A 22,653-nucleotide genomic window follows, 5' to 3' on the forward strand; every position below is an offset into this window, starting at 1 on the left:
ACACATCTCTTCCCTCTCTAACTTGATTTTCCCTGAAAAATTCAATTCATAGATAATTATTGAATATTTATGCCAGGATGCAAGAAGCTGGAAGAATAAGATAGAACTAGTCTTTGACCTCTTGGGGTTTGGGGGTTTACTATGTTGTTTTCACCAGCCTCTTCTTCTTCAGGTTTGACATCACTAATTATTTTTATTTCCCCCACATAACATATTTCTTACCCCAGGTCAAACATTTAAAACAAGACACATAAAACTATGCATTTCTCCAGATGTGATTTGCCTAGTGCAAAGTACAGTAGCATGATTAACCAACTTATCTTTGCATCTCTATTGACATTGAAAGCAGGCCTTATGCACAGTTGAGTACTCAACAAATATTTATGAAAGACTCTGGATACCCCTTTCTCTTGTGGAGGCAATGGTTTCAATTCTTCCATTAACTTCTTATGTTTGGACATAACCGTAAACTACGCATGATTAAAACAAATGCATGGGGAATAGTGAACCACATATGACTTAGAAGCTATTTTCTTAAAGAAGAAATTATGTCTACCTTGCAAAATTCCTAGAAAATACTTACATTCACATGAGTCTTCTGCCACAGTGAAGGGAGATTTTTAACCTAAATGCTTAAGGTTTTGAGGTAAAATGATTGAAAATATTTCCTGCCTCAGGGTGTGATTTATGATAGATTCATGTCTACTGCCTGTTGACTGCACATAGTTGTACTGGACTAAGGTGATCAGGTAAAAATATTTCAAAAAATTATCACCTCACTTCGATTGGAAGTCTTAGAAAGTGCTATGTTAACATATTCTCTCAATCTTTAGAGTCTAGTCTCCTGGACTACACACATACGCGCGTGCACGCACACACACACACACGCACACGGTATTGAAACTAGAATTCTTTCAATGTTGTATTCCCCATGCTTATTTATGTCTCAAAGACTGACCTTCAAAGAGGACAGAGACTTCCAGTGTAAGACAGTTGCAAATACTTGACTGTGACCAGCAACTAAAGGCAAACAAGTGTCAAAAAGGTCTTTGCTATTGTAAGGTGATTCTCTTTTACTGATCTAAACAAAAGGCTCTTCTCAATTCTCTATTTCCCATCCTGGTGCATTAACCATTTATATTTAATTAAGTCTTTCTTATATTTCTCAAATAGTAGTATTTATGCTGGTAAGTCTTAGCTTTTATAAGTTTATGAGCTTTTATTTTCTTTCTATGATGAACATTATTTAGTTTCAATAGTACTTGTAACACCTCTAAAACTCCAAATCATTTTTTTATTTTATTTTCTGCCTTCAGTAATATTGATGTCATCTTGCAATACAGTGTCTATACACTTTTTAATCAGCATGTTAATTCTTCTCTATGAATCATTTACAAAACTGACAGAATCAGAAAGAGCTCACCCACCAGGACCCACTAAAATTCCCTCAGTCCGCTGAATTTATATTATGTTCTTATCCATGGAAATTTGAACTAACTTGAACATTGTATAACCATTATGGCATTTCTCAAAGCCTGTAATCACCAGTAGCTATTAAGATGCTGTCAATTAAGCCGGGAGCAGTGGCTCACACCTGTAATCCCAGCACTTTTACAGGCTGAGGCGAGTGGAGTTCAGGTCAGGAGTTCAAGACCACCCTGGTCAGCATGGTGAAACCCCATCTCTACTAAAAATACAAAAAATTATCTGGGCGTAGTGGCATGTACCTGTAATCTCAGCTACTCAGGAGGCTGAGGCAGGAGAATTGCTTGAACCTGGGAGGCAGAGGTGGCAGTGAGCAGAGATCATGCCACTGCACTCCAGCCTGGGCGACAGAGTGAGACTCCGTCTCAGGAAAAAAAAAAAAAAAAAAAAATGCTCTCAATTAAATGGGCTAGTGAAATCAAAGTCTACTCATGTAGTGCTTGTAGACATGATCTGTGCTGAAATGATACATTTTCAAAATCCAGAAACAAGTGCTAAGGAAAGATGGGGAACAAAATGGGCCTTTGTATTGGGAGTATGTCTTCTTTGAAGATGAGTTTTTGAGACATAATGAAGCATGGTGAATGTGGCACAGAAGGAATTCTACATCCAATAGCACGGTAAAGAGCCTGAGAGCAGTAAACCCACACCTGTTAGACATTAACAATTAAAATAATCATTTTTGTCTCCTTGAAGAAAAATAAAAAATGAAAAATGATCATTTATGGAAACAATTTCTCAAAAAGATAAAGTGCCTTTAGTTCTTTTGAGTTATGAAAAAGATGTCAGAAAAAAAGAAACTATTTTTAACATTTCTCTTTAAATTATTGAATGGGTTTTGTTTCCCTCACTCGAAACTTGAATACTATGAACAAAAGTATGCCAAAGAACTTCTATTCTGATTGTGATTCTTTATATACTCCCTGTTCTCTCAAAGCATTGTTTTAAGTTAGTGTTATCTCACTTTTAAAATATCAGTCTTATTTGAAATAATACAATATAGTTCCTGTTGTTTTACCTTTCTTATCCTTACCTCAATTCTCTCTTTAAATTCACTTTCTACTTGCAAGTCCTGATTGTCACAATCCAGCAATAACTCTTAAGTAAAAAGAGGATAGACATAATTTCTGATAAACTTGAATTTAGACAAACATACTCTGTTTTTAAAGCAGCCTGTCCACATGACTAAACCAGACAGATTTAAACAGAGACAAACTGACATCAATCTTGGTGCTGACAGTAATTCAGGGTACCCTTGGTGATATGGTTTGGCTCTGTGACCCCATCCAAATCTCATCGTGAATTGTAATCCCCAGGTGTTGAGAGGGACCTGGTGGGAGGTGATGGGATCATGGCGGTGGTTCTCACATGCTGTTCTCATGATAGTGAGTTCTCACGAGATCTGATGTTTAAAGTGGCAGTTTCCCCTGCACTCTCTCTCTCCTGCTGCCATGTAACACGTGTCTTGCTTCCCCTTCGCCTTCAGCCATGATTGTAAGTTTCCTGCAGCCTCCCCAACCATGCAGAACTGTGAGAAAATTAAACCGTTTTTCTTTATAAATTACCCAGTCTCGGGCAGTTCTTTACAGCACTGTGAAAATAGACGAGTACACTTGGGCAGGAGGGAATCAAAAAGAAAGAGATTCAGGCTATGTGCACATTTTAACTCATAGCAAGGATTCAACTTCACATGAATGGCAGGAAGAGCCTCTTCGTGGAAGAAAGAAGCAAGTTCAAGTTTCTCATTAGTTCTGAAAATAACTTTAGAAGTCATTCAGGTCATCGCTTTGTTTTGACATTAACAAAACTGAGGCCCAAGGAGGTGAAATTACTTGTCCCAAGTCCCACAGCTGGTTAGAGACAGATTACGACTAAGACCCAAGTCTCTACTCTCCCAGTTCAACACATTTTCTACTTCACAGTTACCAAATGAGGACAATTATCCTTAACAAATGACATAGGGTGGAGTTTTCTTTTCCTAAGTTCCCCAGAAAACTTCATAAAATTAGCTAGCAAAATAGAAGATCATCTTTATGATATAATATAATATATCAAAGGTATCTGTTGTATCAGCCGCACTCTGGCCCCAAGGACATCCATCCTGTCATCCTGTTGAAAACAATATTTTCTAACATAGCCATCCTTTGGAAGGAGGCCCAAGCAGAGGGTAAATATGTCGCTTGCGAACTTCTCCAAGGCAAGGATCAACCTTCTATTTTGTTTTTCCCAGAGGGCCTAGAATCATAACATGCATAAATGATTGATACATATTCCATGCTTTGTTGGCAACACTTTTTAGCATTTTATGCTCCTTTATAATCAGATATTCTAATCCTGAAGTTGGACTGCCACTAAAGATTATGGAAGGAAAATGTTTGGGTTTAAGAAGTGAAGAACGGCCATGCTCATGGATAGAAAGAATCAATGTCATGGAAATAGCTGCACGGTCCAAAGCAATTTACAGATTCAATGCTATTCCTATTAAACTACCAATGACATTCTTCAGAGAACTAGAAAAAGCTATTTTAAAATTCATATGAAACAAAAAACAGTACAAATAGCCAAGGCAATTCTAAAGCCAAAAACAAAGCTGGAGGCATCACACTACCCAACTTCAAACTATACCACACTACCCAACTTCAAACTTTTACAGTTGTAAAAACAGCATGGTACTGGTACAAAAGCAAACACATAGACCAATGAAACAGAATACAGAACCCAGAAATAAGGCTGCATACCTACAACTATCTGATCTTCAACAAACCTGACAAAAACAAGCAATGGGGAAGAGCACCCTATTCAGTAAATGGTGCTGGGGTAACTGGCTAGATATATGCAGAAGGTTGAAACTGGACCCCTTCCTTACCCCATATAAAAAAATTAACTCAAGATGGATGAAAGATTTAAATGTAAAACCCAAAACTATAAAAACTCTGGAAGGCAACCTAGGCAATACCATTCTGGACATAGGAATGGGCAAAAATTTCATGATGAAGTTGCCAAAAGCTAGTGCAAGAAAAGCAAAAATTGACAAATGGGATTTAATTAAACTAAAGAGCTTCTGCACAGCAAGAGAAATTACCAACAGAGTGAACAGACAACCTACAGAATGGGAGAAAATTTTTGCAAACTATGCATCTGACAAAGGTCTAATATTCAGCATCTTAAGGAACTTAAACAAATTTACAAGAACAACAACAACAAAAAACACCATTATAAAGTGGGCAAAAGGCACGAACAGTCACTTCTATAAAGAAGACATGCATGTGGCCAACAATCATATTTTAAAAAAGCTCAACATCACTGATCATTAGAGAAATGCAAACCAAAACAACAATGAGATACCATCTCACACCAGTCACCATGGTTATTATTAAAAATCAAAATATAACAGATGTTGGCGAAGTTGTGGAGAAAAGGGAATACTTATACACTGTTGGTGGGAGTGTAAATTAGTTCAACCCTTGTGGAAGACAGTGTGGCAATTCCTCCAAGACCTAAAAACAGAAATACCAGTTGGCCCAGCAATCCTATTACTGAGTATATACACAAAGAAATATAAACTGTTGTATCTTAATGACATATGCATATGTTCATTGCAACACTATTCACAATAGCAAAGACATGGAATCAACCTAAATGCCCATCAATGGTAGAGTAGATAAAAAAAAATTTGGTACATATACACCATGGAGTACTATGCAGTCATAAAAAAGAATGAGATCATGAGCTTTGCAGGGACATGTGTGGAGCTAGAAGCCATTATCCTTAGCAAACTAACATAGGAACAGAAAACCAAATACCGCATGTTCTCACTTATAAGTGGGAGCTAAATGATGAGAACACATGGACACATAGAGTGGAACAACACACACTGGGGCCTATAAGAGGGTGGGGGGTGGGAGGAGGGAGAGGATCAGGAAAAATAACTAATGGGTGCTAGGCTTAATACCTGGGTGAGGAAATAATCTGAACAACAAACCCCCATGACACACATTTACCTATGTAATAAACCTGCACATGTACCCCTAAACTTAAAACAAAAGTTAAATTTAAAAAATAGAAAAAAAAAAAAAAACAAGAAATGAAGGATGGACCTGGATTCCTCTGGCCCAGAATAACCAGTGGAGTTTTTCTCACCTTCTTAGTTTTACCGGAACTACTGTCAAGCTATTCTGTGGGGTTAGAGGTTGATGACACAACAAAAACATTTCAATAAAAATCACCAACACCACCTACGATATGGTAAACTCTGGCCCAGCTCTATGACACACATCATGGAAGACAAATGCAATAGCTTTAAAACCAGACTAATCTGGATTCAGAGCTCAGCTCCATCACCTACCATGGCAACCTTGGGCAAATGACTTAAGTGTCCCAGCCTCAAAATTGATTTATCTGTGAAGTAGGGATGATAATGTCCTTCTTGTCAAATTGTTAAAGTAAATAATGTACACAAAGCATTCAGCATAGGCCTTGTACAAAACGTTTAGTAAATGACAGCTTTCACTGTGACGCTGAAGCAGTTTATCATCCAGGGTTGAAGAGCCTGGCCTTGGCAATCAGAACAGATACAGGCGAATTGCAGCTCCTTTCCCCAAAGGAAATGACCTTGGACAAATAACACAGCCTCTGTAAGCTTCGGTTCACTTATCTATGAGGATGATAATACTTTTTCTGTCTGTTCTTCTTGTTGTATGATTAATTGAGATAAATAATGCCTGGTACATGATGAAATATCAGCAAATAGCAATAATGTTATTGCTACCTCATTAAATCCTTACATGAGTCCTCTTATGGAGGTACAGTTTTCCCATTTTATACACGAGAAAGTTAAAGCTCAGAGTTTGGGAAACTTTCCTAAGCTCAAGGCGCTTAAGTGGCAGACTTGAGATTTGACTCAGGACCTAAATCGCCTCCAAAGTCTAAGCCTTTTGCAATACCAACCTTTCTCTTCTCACACCCCTTCTACTTGTTTCCAGGGAAGTTGTCAATCAACTTTCTCTTTGTTTTACTCCTGTCGGATTTTTTTTATGCATAATAGAATCATCTGGGGTAAAACAATAATATTAAATTTTCCAGTGGAAATTTAAGTCTTTTAGATCTTCAGTTATACCGACATTTTTCTCTAGAATTCTAAATTATCTCCATTTCTTAAATTACTATGACACATGTTAATGATTATCAAAGGCTCTGAGTTTGGTTAAGGCCATCTCCAAGTTTCCTCCATTTCTATCATAATATGGAAAAAAACAGTTATAAGACATTTTAGTTCTGATCTAAGCCAAGTACATTTACATAACTTTCAGATAACCTAAGATGAATATGCAAATTTAAAGAAAATCATTACCTAAGGAATTCACTAGCATAATAAAAATAGTACAAAAAATTAAATAATATTATCTGCTAGCTGAAATTCGCCCCATTTTACTAATAGGAAATTTTGGTGGTAACACTAAGAAACGATTCATGGGATTTTGTTTTGTCTTTCACAGAAGCAGAGGGCAGAGGTAACAGTTTAGATGTAAACTCTAGGCTTAGAGAGACCTGAGGCCAAATCTTGACCCTGAGAATTATTAGCTATGATCTGGAGCAAAATTACGTATTCTTTCTAAGCCTCATTTCATCTTGGCAAAACTACCATAATTAAAGCATTTATAATATCAGGTGTACAGAAAAAGTTGGTTCTTAGAAAGTACATGTAACTGTCTGTATTCAATACACAGTAGCTATTATTTTTATTATTATACCATATACCCCAACCATTCCAAAATCTCCTTAGTTTCAGAGTGTGGGATGCAATTCCATAATCCAAAGGCACATTTCTAAGTCACAGAGCCAGTCAGTTAATCATTTACCTGAGTTTTTTCCTTCTGCTGTATACCATTTTGAATCATGTCATTGGTAGTTTAAACCAAGAAAAACCAATGAGCCATTAAGGCTGTAAGAGTATTCGTGTCCATATAGCACCAAAATAACTACTCAAAGTGATTAATTTGATCATCCAAATGGTAAGTTTATTTCAAAACAAAATTAAAAACTTAACTAAACTGGGGAGTAAAACTTGGTCTCAGCAGTCCTCTGACTGTCTAGACTGAAAATGCCACACGGTTTTTTGTTTTATCTCATATCCGAAGTAGAAACATCTCTGTTTCTCCTTTTGACAGACAAATCTGGGCATCTATAACATGTTGGCTTTATATTCCACTCTTAGATTCTATGGGATATATCCAATTCTGTGGAATATATCAAACCATCTTCAAAATGCATCCATGCCTAAAGACATGGTGGCTTGTAACTATACCGTGTAATGCATAAATTTATTCTTGCCTCTCTCCTTGGGGTATCTGTGAGGAAGTTCATTTAATAGCTGGGTCAAAGTACATAGAAATATGGGCAACAATAATGGCAGCCCCTGCCTCTGTAGAACTGCTGCAGGGAGTCCTAGACCGTCTTTGTTGGGGAGGACATGAGCAAAAGTGCTACCTCCCTGCATCCCTCCCAAGGGCCAGTGGCTCGTGAGGGCAGCTCAAGAACTCTGTCCTAAAAGTGGGCTGAATGAGGGGAAGGCAACCCTCAGTGCTGCCTGAATCCCCACTTTAAGAATCTTTCTGATGTCTACGTCTCACAGCCTCTTCTCTCCATCTCCATCACCACCTCCCTGATCCAGGCCCTTGCAATCTATTCTCCACATTGCAGCCCAAGAGGACATTTAAAATGCAAATGTTATCATGTTCATTCTTCTGTTTCCAACCCCTCAGTGGCCTCCTCTGACTCTCAGGATCCAGATCAAACTTCCACAGGGGGACCCCAGGTGCTTCCTTCTCTAAAGCCTGCCCGTCGACAGAGCCTCAGCTCTGCTCACCTCTAATGTGAAGGCGCTGCCCAACTTCTAGGTTATCAACCCCCTCAGGGCATTCACAGTCCATTTTCTCTACCCAGGCGCTTTTCCTTCCCTGCAGCCCGACTTTTCTGTCACCCAGCCAGATTCTCTAGGTCTCGGTTTAGTCACTTTTACTTTCATTAAAAAGCTTTCCTAATTCCCGCAGATCAGATTAGGATCACCCTTAGCACTCTGTACCTCTTCTGAAGCTTTTACCACAAATACAATTAATGAGTTGAGAAATTACTAAATATCTGTCTTCCCCACCAGAATGTAAGCACCACAGTGGTCTCTGTTCTCACCTCCTAGCACAGCTCCTATTTGGTTCAACACTCAGCACAAGACTTCTTACCATGCTCAAAGAGAATTAACTAAGTGCACAAATGAATTAATGAATAGATGGAAGGATGAACAGTGAATACGGAGAGGAGCCTCCATCTGACCAGTCTCTCTCATATCCAGGCTCAGCAGGCATGGACTTGATGACTGAGATTGAAAAGTGACTGCCTGCATTATAATCCAGGGCTTGCACATGCAGCGTGGGAGCTGGGGGACCTCACAGATCCCCCCCCTGCCCTTTAGCTATACTCTTACAAGTGTGAGCACCCTTGTCTCACCAGGAGATCTCACCTCCCTTGAGACCAGGGACTATGAAAGATCACTTTTTTTCCTGCATCATACCTAGCCCAGCCTCACACATAGTAGGCACATGAAAATGTTTGATAAATACATTTGAAAAATACACAGATCATTGTTTCTTCTGTACCCTGGTGAAGGATATAACAGCCTCTTGGCCCTGAACTATTCATGTTTTGGTTTCCCCATCACTAACTCATTTTATCCCCCTTTCAAGCTGGGCAGACAACAGACCCTCTCCCTTCCTTCTATTGATGCAACTACAATGTATCTGAAGCACTTTTAGTGCTTGGAAAGAAATAGAAAGTTTATAAAGACACAATTATTATAAATATTATGGCCTTTCTTTCACATCTCTTTGAATATAGATTCTTAGAGCAAATATTGTAAGAATATTAAAAATAAATTTCAAAATCTGTTAGTTTCAAGACAATTCCTCATTCATTCCTAACTATTCCATCTTGTATTCATATTTATTTTTTAATTCAGTTGGAGGCACTCCTTTCTCAACTAAGCCACCTAATTACATGAAAGATCATAAAACCAGTTATAAGCTCAAATATTAAGAAAGAAATCAAGGTTAAAACATATATGTCTCCTGCCTATCTAAATACCCATAATTACTGTGATGATGACAGCATTTAAGTGGGATTCTATAAATCAAAAGAAATATGTGCTGTCTTAGCAAATTACTGTGAATAGCCATGTCTAAAACCAAACAAAACAGTGCATTTTAAGCTTCAGTTACCATCTTGTATTTGACAGAAAAAAATCTAAGTTCTCAACTGAGCAAAACTCCTATAGAGCTATTTTTCAAAGTGAAGAATGAAACATGAACTAAACTTGGAGGGAAAAATATGCAAAAATAAAATGAAAATGTAAAGTAATTCAGTGTGAGCACACACACACACACACACACACCCCTCCAGTATCCAGAAACTGTAGATAAGATTTGGTCTTCAAACCACACACAATAAATGCACCAAGCAGTCCTCCTGCATTCTGCTGGAACCCAGCGGAAGTCCTGGATGAAGTTTACTTTTCTGTTGTATTCATTTAAACTATGGCAGACCTCAAAAGGAGCCCAGGAAACTGTGAAACCCCTGAACTTGAACTGAAGGAGGCAGGATGAAAAAACTTTCCACAAAGATCAAGAAACGGAAAGAACTGTTTACATAACTGGGTTCAAGCTCTGCTTTATTCTCTGTTCACCCTGCTATCTCGGCTTGCATGCAGCACACAGGCTTTCATCATGGGCCATATTCTCATTAACTGGAGTGGCCACATGTGGGGTGAAGTGTGGGGCCTTTGACATAAAGGAGATTGCTAACCTGCTCAAGGTGACTCCTTGCTGGAAATTCATGGCGTAGCCCTTAACATCAACTCAAGGTTTGAAAAGATTTATACTGTAGCATGCACATTACAATAATACATGCCAAGAACATGGTGCTTTTGTTGGGGAAAACAAGGTTGTCGTTGGTAGAAAAGCTCTATCACAAGGCCTTTAAATAGAAGAAAATATCCGTCAAATGGAGAGCATGACCAGTAAACAAGAGCCCTTTGGGTGTCTCTGTTATCTATTTCAGTCCTGGAAATGATTAGCAAGGAGAGATAAGAAATGAAAAGAAAAAGGTTATAGAGTGCTTCCTAAGCATGAGATAAGTGCTTTATGTGCATATTCTCATTTCATCCCACCACTACCCAAGGATATGGTAGATTTACAATAGCCTGTTTTACAAGCAAGGAAATTGAGACTCAGGTCACTTACCCAAATTCACCCCTAGAACAGTGCCTGGCATACAATAAACACTCAAATATTTGTAGAAAGAAGGAAAAGAGGGAGGAAGAGAGGGAAGGGAGATCAGATAAGGAGATATTTATTGTCATCAAAATAACAAATGAGGAAAGTCTAGCCTGGAACAAGGGCAGTGGGACCAGAGAGGAGCAAACAGATTCATGAGCTATTTGAAGGAATAACATTATAATGTTAATAAAAACAAATACTTATTCAGCAATTTCTATGTGCCAGTCACTGTTCTGAGTGTTTTACTTTTGTTAACGTCTATTAAATGTATTTATTTGTTTAATTCTATGAACTATTTTTTACTTATTATTTATTTTACTATTTTATCCTTAAAGCAGCCCCATGATACAGAAAAGGTCAAGTGTCTCAGGTCACTTTCCCTAGAGAGAGCCTCAGATGGGTTTTCTTGTGCAAGCCATTTATTGAGGAAGTGGGAGAAGCAGGGGATCCTACTAGAATTCTAGGTTGTGAATAACACCACAGGCTGACCCGATCTGTGGCATGGGGGCTGGACATTCATACCCCACATGAGTCATTGGCTGCAGGCAAGCTTTGGAACTCAGGCAGGTCTCTGATCTCAGGTCTCTTTTCAGAACAACTGTGAGCTGTTAGTAGCCAGTGCTTATCATCAACATCATCATCATCATGATTACCACTGAAAGAAGACAGGGTTTGAGAAGTCACCAAGAGCAAGGCAGAAGGGATGAAGGAGAAAACGAGTAAATGGTGGTCAGGGAAGGAGGCAATGTGAAGAGACCCACCAAAGCTTGACCAACTGACTGCCTTGCAGGAAACTAGGGAATTAGGCCTGAGGTCTGTAGGCTCATTCCTTTGGGAAGTTCTTATTCTGCAGAGGAGCAATAAAAAGCTCAGTTCTGCTTTATGACAAATATTTTTACTTTGCAGGGCTTCAAAATAAGGAATCTTATAAAACTTTATGGATATGGGAAGAAAAATCAGAGGGGCTTTGGTGTTAGCAAGCAATTTAAATATATTCTCTTCAATCTTTTAGGAACCTAGTAAGAAATACTAGTGCTCAGAAAAGCATGTTTTCTCTCTTGTTATTAAACTTTGACTAATTTTACACTAAAAAATAAACACCCAAAACAGTAAGTTCATGAAATAGTAGACTACTGATTATTCTGTGTCTATGAGTTACTTTTCCTTTATTGAGTTTTGCTTTTCCATTTGTTTAAAAGAATTCTGTTTCCTTCCCCTGCAATATTGAAGCAGTTTTGTCTCTGTCTTAACAGAGCATTTACATTTAGACAATATTCTTCTGCACATTAAGATATGGTCACAGGAAAGGAAAAGTTGAACCTTTGTGCACAAAGCTGATGCTGGTGACTCACCACCAGCAGGCCAAAGGCTCAGAACTGTTTTTTGAGAAGCAGAGAAATAACCAGCCCAGCCTCCCCAGAACTAAGAGAACTTGTCCATGACATAGATCACCTAGGAGAGGGTGTTTTCATCACGGAAATAATTGATTGTATGGGAATCATGTTTGCAATTTGCCACCTTTCACCTCCATTATACAAGTTTATAAATGTCAGTCCCACATAAGTTAATTCACCTCCTGGCTGCCATATCTGATGCTGAAGAGTCACTGTATGATCAAGTATAAACCCTCAATAGTCATGGCACAAAGAATGGCTTAGGAGAGCTCTCTAACCCACTCCAAAACCACCCAAATGATTGGGTTTTTTAGATATGCCCCCCACCTCCACCCCACCATCTGCCCCAACCGCATTGCTGCCTTCGAATCCTCTTATTTGGAAATTCTAGAGTTGGAAGCATGCTGTATGTTTTTTTGAAACTTTAGAAAGTGACTCAGTACTACCCTGCCTACAACTGGGTTTTGGAGTCATATTCCTTGTGACTATAGCCTTGAAAGGAAGCAGAGGCAGAATGTCAGCACATTTTAATTATATAGCATTTCTTTAGCCCTAGAGAGCATCTTTCACAAGTGATTCTTAGTGTGAACCCTTATCTACTTTCTTTCATGAAAGTTCACCTTCACTTTGAAGAAGCTTCCCCATCTTAGACCCATTTCCTTAGATCTGGTATTCAAAAACTCTGGTCAGTGGCTCTCAAAATTCTTAATCTGTGCACAGAAATTCACAGAATTTGCTAAAAATGCAAACTTAGTAGGTCTAGGGCTAGTTTTAAATCACAAATTTAAATTAAAAAATAATCCCCTGAAGCATTATTGGGAATGTCATTGGGAGAAATGAGGCATTAATGAAAATACTGATTACTTAATAACAACAATTATAATGGTTCAAAAAGGCCATGACACTGATTTGGGGTTATGTGTCTCAGATTTTGCAGCATTTCATACTTAAGCTCTTAGGGATTGCTATTTTTCAATAAAGAATTCAGCTATTTTCAATAGATGACCTATTATAATTTTTATGTAATTACTCTGGCCCTTATTTATCGTTAACCATTTATTGAGCACTTACTGTGCACTAAGCATTTTATGCCTCTTATGCATTCTATAATTTTAGTAGTCAACCTAAGTGATTCTAATGTAGCAGGTCACAAATTCGGGCCCCCACTTTGAGACACTCTGGTACAATGATGAAGAGTTTAGGGTTCAGCAATCAGACAGATCTGGGTTAATTTCTGGCTTAGTGTCTAACTAGCTGAGCATATTGAGCCAATTATTTAACTTTTATATGCTTTAGTTTTCTCTTCTCTAAGATAGGGACATTAGCAGTTTCTATCTCACAAGGTCATTAGGTTAAATCAATGAGACAATTAAATCAGTGAAGCACAGTGCCAGGTGACATATAAATGCTCATAACAGTTTACTATCAGAACAGGGATTGGCACTAGTAGGCATTAATAAATATTTGCAGACTGTGAATGAAAATAAATTATACTAACAGAGACAGCTTTGCAGGTAGATCAAGTGCTCTCCTAAGCCTCCATTACAGGTTGAGCATCCCTTATCCAAAATGTTTGGGATGAAAAGTGTTTTGAATTTGGGATTTTGTTCAGATTTTCTGAATATTTGCATATATATAATGAGATATCTTGGGGATGGGAACCACATCTAAACATGAAATTCATTTATGTTTCATATACACCTTATACACGTAGCTTGAAGGTAATTTTATACAGTATTGTTTAATAATTCTGTGCATGAAACAAAGTTTGTGTACATTGAACCATCAGAAAGCAAAGGTGTCACTATCTCAGCCACGTACGGGGCCAATCTTTGGTCATTTGGCATCATCATTCCTGACTCTGAATTTTTATGCTACTGATAAGCAGTAATTTTTATACCTGATTCACACATAAGTACTTAGCAGCAAAAAATATGACACACATTTATATAGTGAAAAATTAATATGCTCAGAGTAACTAAGCAGCACAGTGGCACCACCAGAATGCATGCATCAGCTGTTCAACAAATCCAACAACAAACGACTCCAGGCTTGCAGTCGCCACCTGCAATGCTATGTTTTAATTAAAAGATTACTGTACACTGTATTTTATTTTAGGTGAGAAGAAACATCAGGAGCTGTTAAGGGACCAGGAAGTGGGTCCTCAAGGGATGAGGAGGCATTCTGTTGGGTGTTTCCTCCAGACTCATCTGCCTCATTAACAATGTTTCTTGTTTTAGAAGTCTCTCTTTGATTTTATAAACCGCCCTGATTTCTTGTTCTGTTTTGAATGCATGCTACTCTAGTCCTTCAATAAGCCCATCACACATTTTCACCGTGTTGTCTATAGGCATTTTCTGCAGTGTTAACAATGTCACTTGCAGCCTCATATCAGCATTCAAAAATTTCAGGTTTTGGAGCATTTTGGATTTCAAATTTTTGAATTGGGGATGCCCGACTTGTATAAGAAAGGGCCAAAAAGAGAAAGAGGCTGCTTTTGGGGGCTTTAGAAGTAAGGCTACTTAAGAGAGAAGACACTGAACTGAGCAAATACATTGCTTTAAGAATCAAGATGTGCTCGTTCCAAGCAACTTCATGACGTCAGTGAGTGGCAAAGTATTTTGAATATAATGTGAAAGTATAATTTGTAACTCTCTGCTGGAATCAGCTAAGACTAGACTGAAGTAGTGAAGAGGGCTAAAGCAGAATTTTTATATCCAAATTAAAATTAAAAGGAGGCGTAATACCATTCATATTAGAAAGAAACCATGAATCACAAATTTAAAATTTAAAAAAATCCCCTGGCGTATTATTGGGAATATCATTGGGAGCAATGAGGCATTAATGAAAATAGTGATTGGTAAATAACAATAATTAATATGGTTCAAAAAGCACATGACACTAATCTGGGGTTATGTGTCTCAGATTTTGCAGCAGCTCATAATTAAACTCTTAGGGGTTGCTATTTTTCAATAAAGACTTTAGCCATTTTCAACAGATGACCTATTATAATTTACTCTGGCTCTTATTTATAATTACCATTTATTGAGCACTTACTGAGTGCTAAGCATTTTATGCTTATCGTTTACAATAACACTGCAAGACAGTTGTTACCATCTTCATTTTATAAATTATGAATAAAACTCAGAGGGTTATATGACCAATGTGAACTAGAAGTGACGGAGATGTGATTGAAACCCAGCTATCTCCCAGCCAAGCTGTCCTTCCACAATACTCACTGACTCTTGGTGGTGATTAGCGGGTGTCCTTGCCTAGCTAGCCAAGTGGAACCAGTGACCTCTGTGCCACAGCTGGCCTGCCCCACACCATGGCATTCCTCCATAGAACTTTTAGCTTTCAGCTCTCTCTCCCCATGATGATTAATTGAAATAGACGGTTGCCCAGTTTCTACATGGCTTTGGGCAAATTACATAATCTAATTGTTCTAAAGTACATCTAATGACCCTAAAGAAAAAGGCAACAGGAGGCTTATATCTGTGGCCATATTTTGTATTTTCTCATTTACATTACAAAGGAGAGTGAGAAAAATATTTGAACAAGCTTGTTCAATGATAAGAACAATGTTAATGGTAATAATGATTAAGATATACTAAGTATTTATGCACCAGGCATCAGGCTAAGCACTTTACATGCAATATCTTATTTAACTCGCCTGACACTGTGATGAGGTATTACCTCTATTATAAAGCTAAACAGATAAAGATTCAAAAGCTCTGACTGATGTCACCAATGACTCATAAACTGTAAGTGGCCAAGCCAGGATTGGAAACTAGGACAAAGGGGTCCATGGCATTCTAGGCAAGCCAGGTAACACAAATGAGTAAACACAGCCAGGAAGGGGCCATGGCAAATGTCAGAGCACATGTATGTTTTCAAGAATGGCTACTCAGTTCCAGCATTTTGAGGCTGCGTGGGAATTGTAGGCCCCTTTCTTCTGATGTTTTGTAACATCTGACTGGATGTAAAATCTCCTAATTTATAAATGTTGGCATCCATTTAATCCAAATGTGTTTCTTTAAACATTTCAAGAGCCCAAGAAACACATCTGTGGGCAGAGTGTGGTCCTAGGCTTCCTGGATGCCACTTCTGATTTAGTGCCTGTGCTCTTAGCCCTCAGGCTATTGGAGCTCCAGGGTCTCCTTAGGTCACCTTTGCGAATAGTCCTTTCCAGGTCTGTCATTCTTAGATCTATGGCTTCGTCTTCCTTCTTGGTTCTCAGAGCTAACGGAAACAGCAAGGTAGAAAGAAATGCAGAGCAAGACAGACACAAGCTGGCAAAGGCAGAGGTTCAGTATATAGCTTCAATAAATATAACATCATTCCCAGAACTCTCTCCCCAGGAGCAACCTTCCACTGCTCTGGGCCTAAGACTGACAAACATTTGCATTTACAAAGTTATAGAGCCAACTTTTTATTAAAATAAATACATGGTGCCCTTTAGGGGTTACTTGCCTTTTTACTTGGGAGAGATTAAACAGATACACTTTCACAGGCAGAATTCCTTCAAAGTTTGGGAAATAAGACCATATGTGTGATGCCCTTGAATTTTTCATTTTTTCTGAAAGCCATCTGCTTCCTGTTATCCTGATGTGCCCAGTCATAATGACAGTGTTGTAGCATGGAAATCGGCTCCATCCAGGTTTCCATATTGGTATCCAAAAATTTGTTTGTTTCAATTGACAAGAGTCTCCCCTTAGGGATTCTCCCTAAGACAGCTGGGCTCACTGCCTGCTTCATCTTCACCCTGTCTTCAAAACAGATGAGGGAAGATCCACAGGCTGAGAAAGGCTAAGCAGCAGCACTTCGTGCATTTATTCCCCTTCCCACTCATGTTTATTAATATCTGGGCAGAAATGTGACAGTGAGAAGTTTTGATGCACACAGGAGGATGGCTATAGCAAGCGAGCAGTTTAATATAGTACCAACCAAGTGGGCTGTGCTGTACACAGGAGAAAAACGAATCTTAAGTCTATTTTGCAAAAAATAAGTAAATGCTGGTTTGAATCAGCAAATAAGCTACAAAATCATGTAGAAAACTAAGAGCTATGACAAAACATTACTCTAAGCCCGGCCTATGGGTTTCATAAATGCCATTTCTTTTTGGAAAGTTAAGGGTTCTTTGGTGATTGATAAATACTATTTGAGAAACAGGATTTTAGTAGATCCTTAAAAAATCTGTAGAACTGGGAGAAATACCCTTGAAATGTACAGCAGTGATTTTATGACTAAAAGGGACAAAAGTATCAGTCTATGACTATCCACAGCCTTTTCCCCTCTTCCCTGTCTGAGAAGAAAGTTTGGATTTTGCCGACTCTTTTCCTTCCTCATCCTACCTGGAGGGTTCTTCCATTGGCCATGCTAAGTTAGGAGACTAGATGCAGGGAAAAACAGACAGCACAGAGGAAATACTGCTTTCTGGAGAACCCTAGGTCACAGGGGAAATAACATGCTGAGAGTCCGTTGTGTGGGAAGGCAGAGGAGGGAGAGTGACAGGAGATGGCCTTCAAGTGGGATGACAGAGGTTGAATGGATGAGACCAGGGAGGTGGTTCTCGAGTAGAGAGTGAGAGGCTTCCAGGAACTTCTAAGTCCACAGGAGAAAACAGCTTATTTTAATCCTATTCTCATTTATGTTGCTTGAGGGATACCACAACTCATTAGAATTCCTGTTTGGATAGTGTTTACACTTCAAGTTTCTCATGAACTGAAGCACATGGATCATAGCTCTAATAGGGTTATGACTGTCAATGAGTTTGCCTGTTTGCTATGCCTTTCCTCTCTATTTCCAAAGGGACAAAGAAACTTAACACAGAAGCACAAAGACGTGTGACTTTGTTTTCTTAGGCAGGAGTAAGGGACCTTTTCAATAAATATGACACTGTTCCCAGATTTCAGAATAATCTGCCTCAGAAAGTTAGAGGTCAACATTTAGTGGTGCCTTGAAGGAGTTTATTATGATCTTATCAGGGGGACAGGCACCTGTGTGACTGAATATGGATTGATATTTGGATTCTCTCTACAACTCTTATTCATTCGTTTAATCAATAAATATTTACTGACCACTCACCAAGTCTCAGGCACATGTCCCTGGCTCTGAAGATATTGTAGTTAACAAAACCAGTGAATTCCCATCTCTCACGAAGCTTACGAACCTTTTTACACATATTTCTTTCTAATAAAAATGCTCCCATTAAGTAGGCAAAGAAATGCGAGTGGCAGATTATAAACTTGTTGTTTAAGTCACTTGGAAAATTAAAATCATGCCTCAGAATCCCCCTGCTATGGGGAATAAGGGTTATGCCAAATATTTTCTTTTTTATCCATTCAAAAATAACTAAACTCAAAGGGAATTAAGAACACTTATCCTCAGCTTAACAGAGCCTGGCATACTTTCAAGAATCACAAGGAGGCAGCTGCAGGGTCAATAATACAGGCGGAGGGCTCTATCGGCCAGAGCTGGGCCCCATCTGAGGCACTGCATGCTTTGGGCAAGTTGTATAACCTCTGTCTTTGTTCCATCACCTGTCATATGGGGTCAATTAGAGTACCTATCTCATTAGGTTTTTGCGTGGACAAAATGAGCTAAGTTGTGTGAAGTGCTTAGCTTAGTGCATATCAGAGAGTACCCTGTTATTATCTATTCTTATTATTTTGTTGCCTTACGTTTAAAGAACGGGCTAGAGGAGCTCAGCTCTGTTTAAGTCTAAACTCTCTTTACAAAAGAAATGAATAAAAAGATGAGAAAGACTCACTGACAAGTGAAGAGATAGAATAAGCAAATCAAATAATGATATGTAAGAGTGGTGGCAAGTCTGTACAAGATTTAGAACAAGAGCAGACGATGAGATTTTTCTACATAATGTATCTGTGTCTATGTCTCCTCTCTCTGTCTCTGTGTGTGTGTGTGCATGTCTGCATAAGCCTAGGCAGCTAAATTATTTTCAGTAAACCACAGCTAGCTTTCTGATGACATTGACAAGCTTGCAACATCAAGGAGGCAGCAAGACTCCACTAATACTGGTTCTGTGTTCCAGGAGCTGTTTCCAACTCTGAGAAAGTCCCCTGATGGAACAAATTATAATTTAAGTGGCATAAGCAAGCAATGCAAAATGCCAGTGTCAAGCCATTGAGGTTATTTCCTGGGCAGAGGGCTCATTTAATGAAGAAGCACATGACATGTTTACTCCAGAGTCTTTTCATTGCTTGGATCAGCATCTAGGCTTTCAAGAAAATTTTTTTCCTGTTGTGTTTTGGGTAGAGGAGGTGGGGGCAGACATCAGTCATTCTAATTCCCAAAATTGTCTCCAATCTTTTAAATAAGATAATTGATAGAGGTTTAGTTCATCCAGCAAAAGGTTAATCTGAGCGATCTCTAAGACAGTCTTGTGCTGGCATTCTCTTTTAAATTGTTGTTCCATCTTATTCATCTTAGTGATGGCCTCTTTCATTTTGAGGCAGAATTTGTCTTCATGCTCTGTGCCACTCTGCATACCAATAGGAGTCCAGTGAAAAGAACACAAGGAAATCAAATCCTGGTTCTGCTACACCCTCGTTATTTGATGATTAGCTAATCCTGCAGTCTCAGTTTCCTCATCTGCAAAACAAAATCCATCCAGCAGAGAAGCCCTAAGGAGTCCAGCTAATCTCTATACACACTAAATGCTGACTGTCCTATGATTTCCTGGGTTACAGTCTTCCCTCATCTCTGCATCAGCGTCTTCCTTGTATCCTCTTGAAATATTCTTTTTAATGGCAGCCCTTATCACAAAGATGGTGTATGGTGGTGGTAGTGATGAGGCACTCTGGAGGCAAACTGCCCAGATCCAAACTCTGTCTCTACTGCTGATTATCATTTTGCTGTGGGCACATTTTAAAATTTCTCATGCCTCGATGTCCTGATGTAGAAAATGGAGCTAGTAACAGGAACTATCTTACAATATTTTCATAAGAATTAAATTAGTGCCACATGCAGAACTTTTATAAGCATGAGCTGTTATTTTTTAATCAGTATCTGAGAATTGTCTAATGCTGGATCAGCATAAAGGCATCGACCAAATAGAAGGGATAGATGGGACATGGGGGACAGAGCATCCGAGAAGAGAGAAAAACGGACATCCTGTTTACTCCTCATCTTACAGAGCCTTAGCGGTGAGTAGCAGAGCACTAGATCTCTCAGAGTTCACTGGGCTTCAGCTCTCCTCACCATGAGCTCCTGGAAGCAAGAGACCATGACTTGTTTATCCTCAAGGCTGGCCCACAGAAATACTCAAGAATAAATAAACCTAAAACAAGAAAAGGAACACAGAGCTTTGAACTATTGCCAGGCTAGCAAATTCTCTGATTTATTTGGTGACCTGAACAATTGCAAAGTGGTAACACACAAAGTAACCCAAAGCCCTTTACAACGTGTCAATAGGGGACCTAGAACCAAGCCTGCCTGCTCCGGGTGACTCCCAGGAAACTCTTCAAAGCCATTAAGAAACCTGGAGAGTCCTAACCGAAGAGGACATCTGGTCAACTTCATAAAGCACACACTCTCGGGCACTGTTTAACATGAGTAACCCAACCCCTTGCTGCAGCAAGAATTCCCTTGAATCATTTTTCTGGCAGCAGGGTGTCCTCCCCAAAGGCAGGACTATTATCCATGTGACCTCCCAAGATCCATTTCTTTCCTGTGATTTATTCAGTGACCTCCTCCGGTGCACAAAATGGTATCTTTGTGCCTTAAAAGGGTTTTTCCCCCTCCTCCTTCTTCACTATGAGTCATTTATTTCTTCCTGCCAGTAGGACACTTCTCTTGTTCATTCCCAAAGCATCCCTGTAAAGAAGGCAGTAAGGGTATAAAAATAAACCCTTCAGAAGCAGAAAAGGGCTCCAAAGCCCTCTGCTAGGACCACCCCACCATCATGGTCATGGAGTAAACTTGGTTAGAATGTCAGCTCTAAAGTCTGACTACCTCAATTCACACCCTCACTCCACACTCAGCAGCTGTGTTACCTTGGGAAAACTACTTAACCTCTTTATGTTTTTATTTTTTCCTCTGCAAAATGGGGCTAAAAATAATACTGACCTCATAGCATTTTGTGAGGATGGTATGCGGGAATACAGGAAAGCACTTTGAATAGTGTTTGCTGTGGTAAGAGCTCAATAAAAATTATCTAGAATTTCTTTCTGAAGCCACTGTAAATTCTCAGCATTGAATATATACATGGATAAATGAAAAGTGGGGTTAAATGACTCGCAGAGCTCAGAGTAAAGATGCATGATGGCCTTCATTATCTATTCCCTTCTCTTAGTTCCTAGCTTCCTGTCTAGTTAGATGCTAATATCAGTAGCCAATATTGAGAAAAAAATTCTTCATTTGTTTCACTTAAAAATAGGCATTGCCTAAAACAAGTCTGAAATGAATGTAAATATTGTATTTTCATTCACCTTTGACTGAATCACTATCTATTTCCCCCAGTGTGAGAGGTTGATTCTTTGAGCTAGAATTTTGAAAGAGAGAGAAGGTAGGTTCTGTGACAGTGTAATTCTTGTTTTAAAATGTGTCCTTAAAAAATGTGCCCTCGCTCTCTTGCCTTGGCTTCCAGGAGTGGCTTGGCATGGGGCTGAGTTCCTGGTGGAGAGTGCTGAGCTGGCCGTGTGTCAGTGTGGTTCACGCTGCCTTCCCTTCTTGCTTTTAGTTGCATATGAAGTAAATTTCTGGAAACCACTCACCATGTATTGACATCTGTGAATGGAGTCAGAAAAAAAAAAGTGTAATCATCATCGGCAGAGTACAGTACACTGATCTGAGAGTTTTCAGGAGAGAGAATTACATTCTATAACTTCATCTAAGTTTTTTTAACTTTACATTTTTTCATGCTCAGAAGAGAACTGGCAGAAGTGTTTGACAATTAATGATGAATTCAAACAGCTTTCGGCACCCACTCTCATTTGTGTCTCTCAAGCACAGAGGCGGCAGAGGTGAACCATCTGCATTTTCCTGGGTTTCTGCTGCCATGTGTACCGGGGAACAAGGGTTAAAGGAAACACATCACTAAAACAGCTGAAAGTTTCCAACTGCAGTATTGGTGAAGAGAGTAGAAATTTATGTCACTGATTTCCACAAGGACAATTTGATACATTCACTTTGTTCAGCCCACAACGAGGTGCAGGAGAGATGATGAATTGAGTCTCTTTCTATGCAGATCTGTTCCCTGCCAAATGAGCCCACCATCAAAGAATACAGTATGGCTCTTTCTACACTGAGCTGTTTGGCAGACACATTTTGTAACCAGAAATGGTGCCAGCAGTTTGCAGCAGCCTCCGCCACAGCAAATCAGCTGTGATATTAAAAAGAAAAACAGCCTGGCAATGTGGAAATTATCCCATCCAGCAGTATTTCCCAACACAAGAGACTTGATTTTGCTGCCCAAGTAAGAGTGACAG

The sequence above is a fragment of the Nomascus leucogenys genome, chromosome 2, assembly GCF_006542625.1.
Source record: "Nomascus leucogenys isolate Asia chromosome 2, Asia_NLE_v1, whole genome shotgun sequence".
Classification (NCBI taxonomy): Eukaryota; Metazoa; Chordata; class Mammalia; order Primates; family Hylobatidae; genus Nomascus; species Nomascus leucogenys.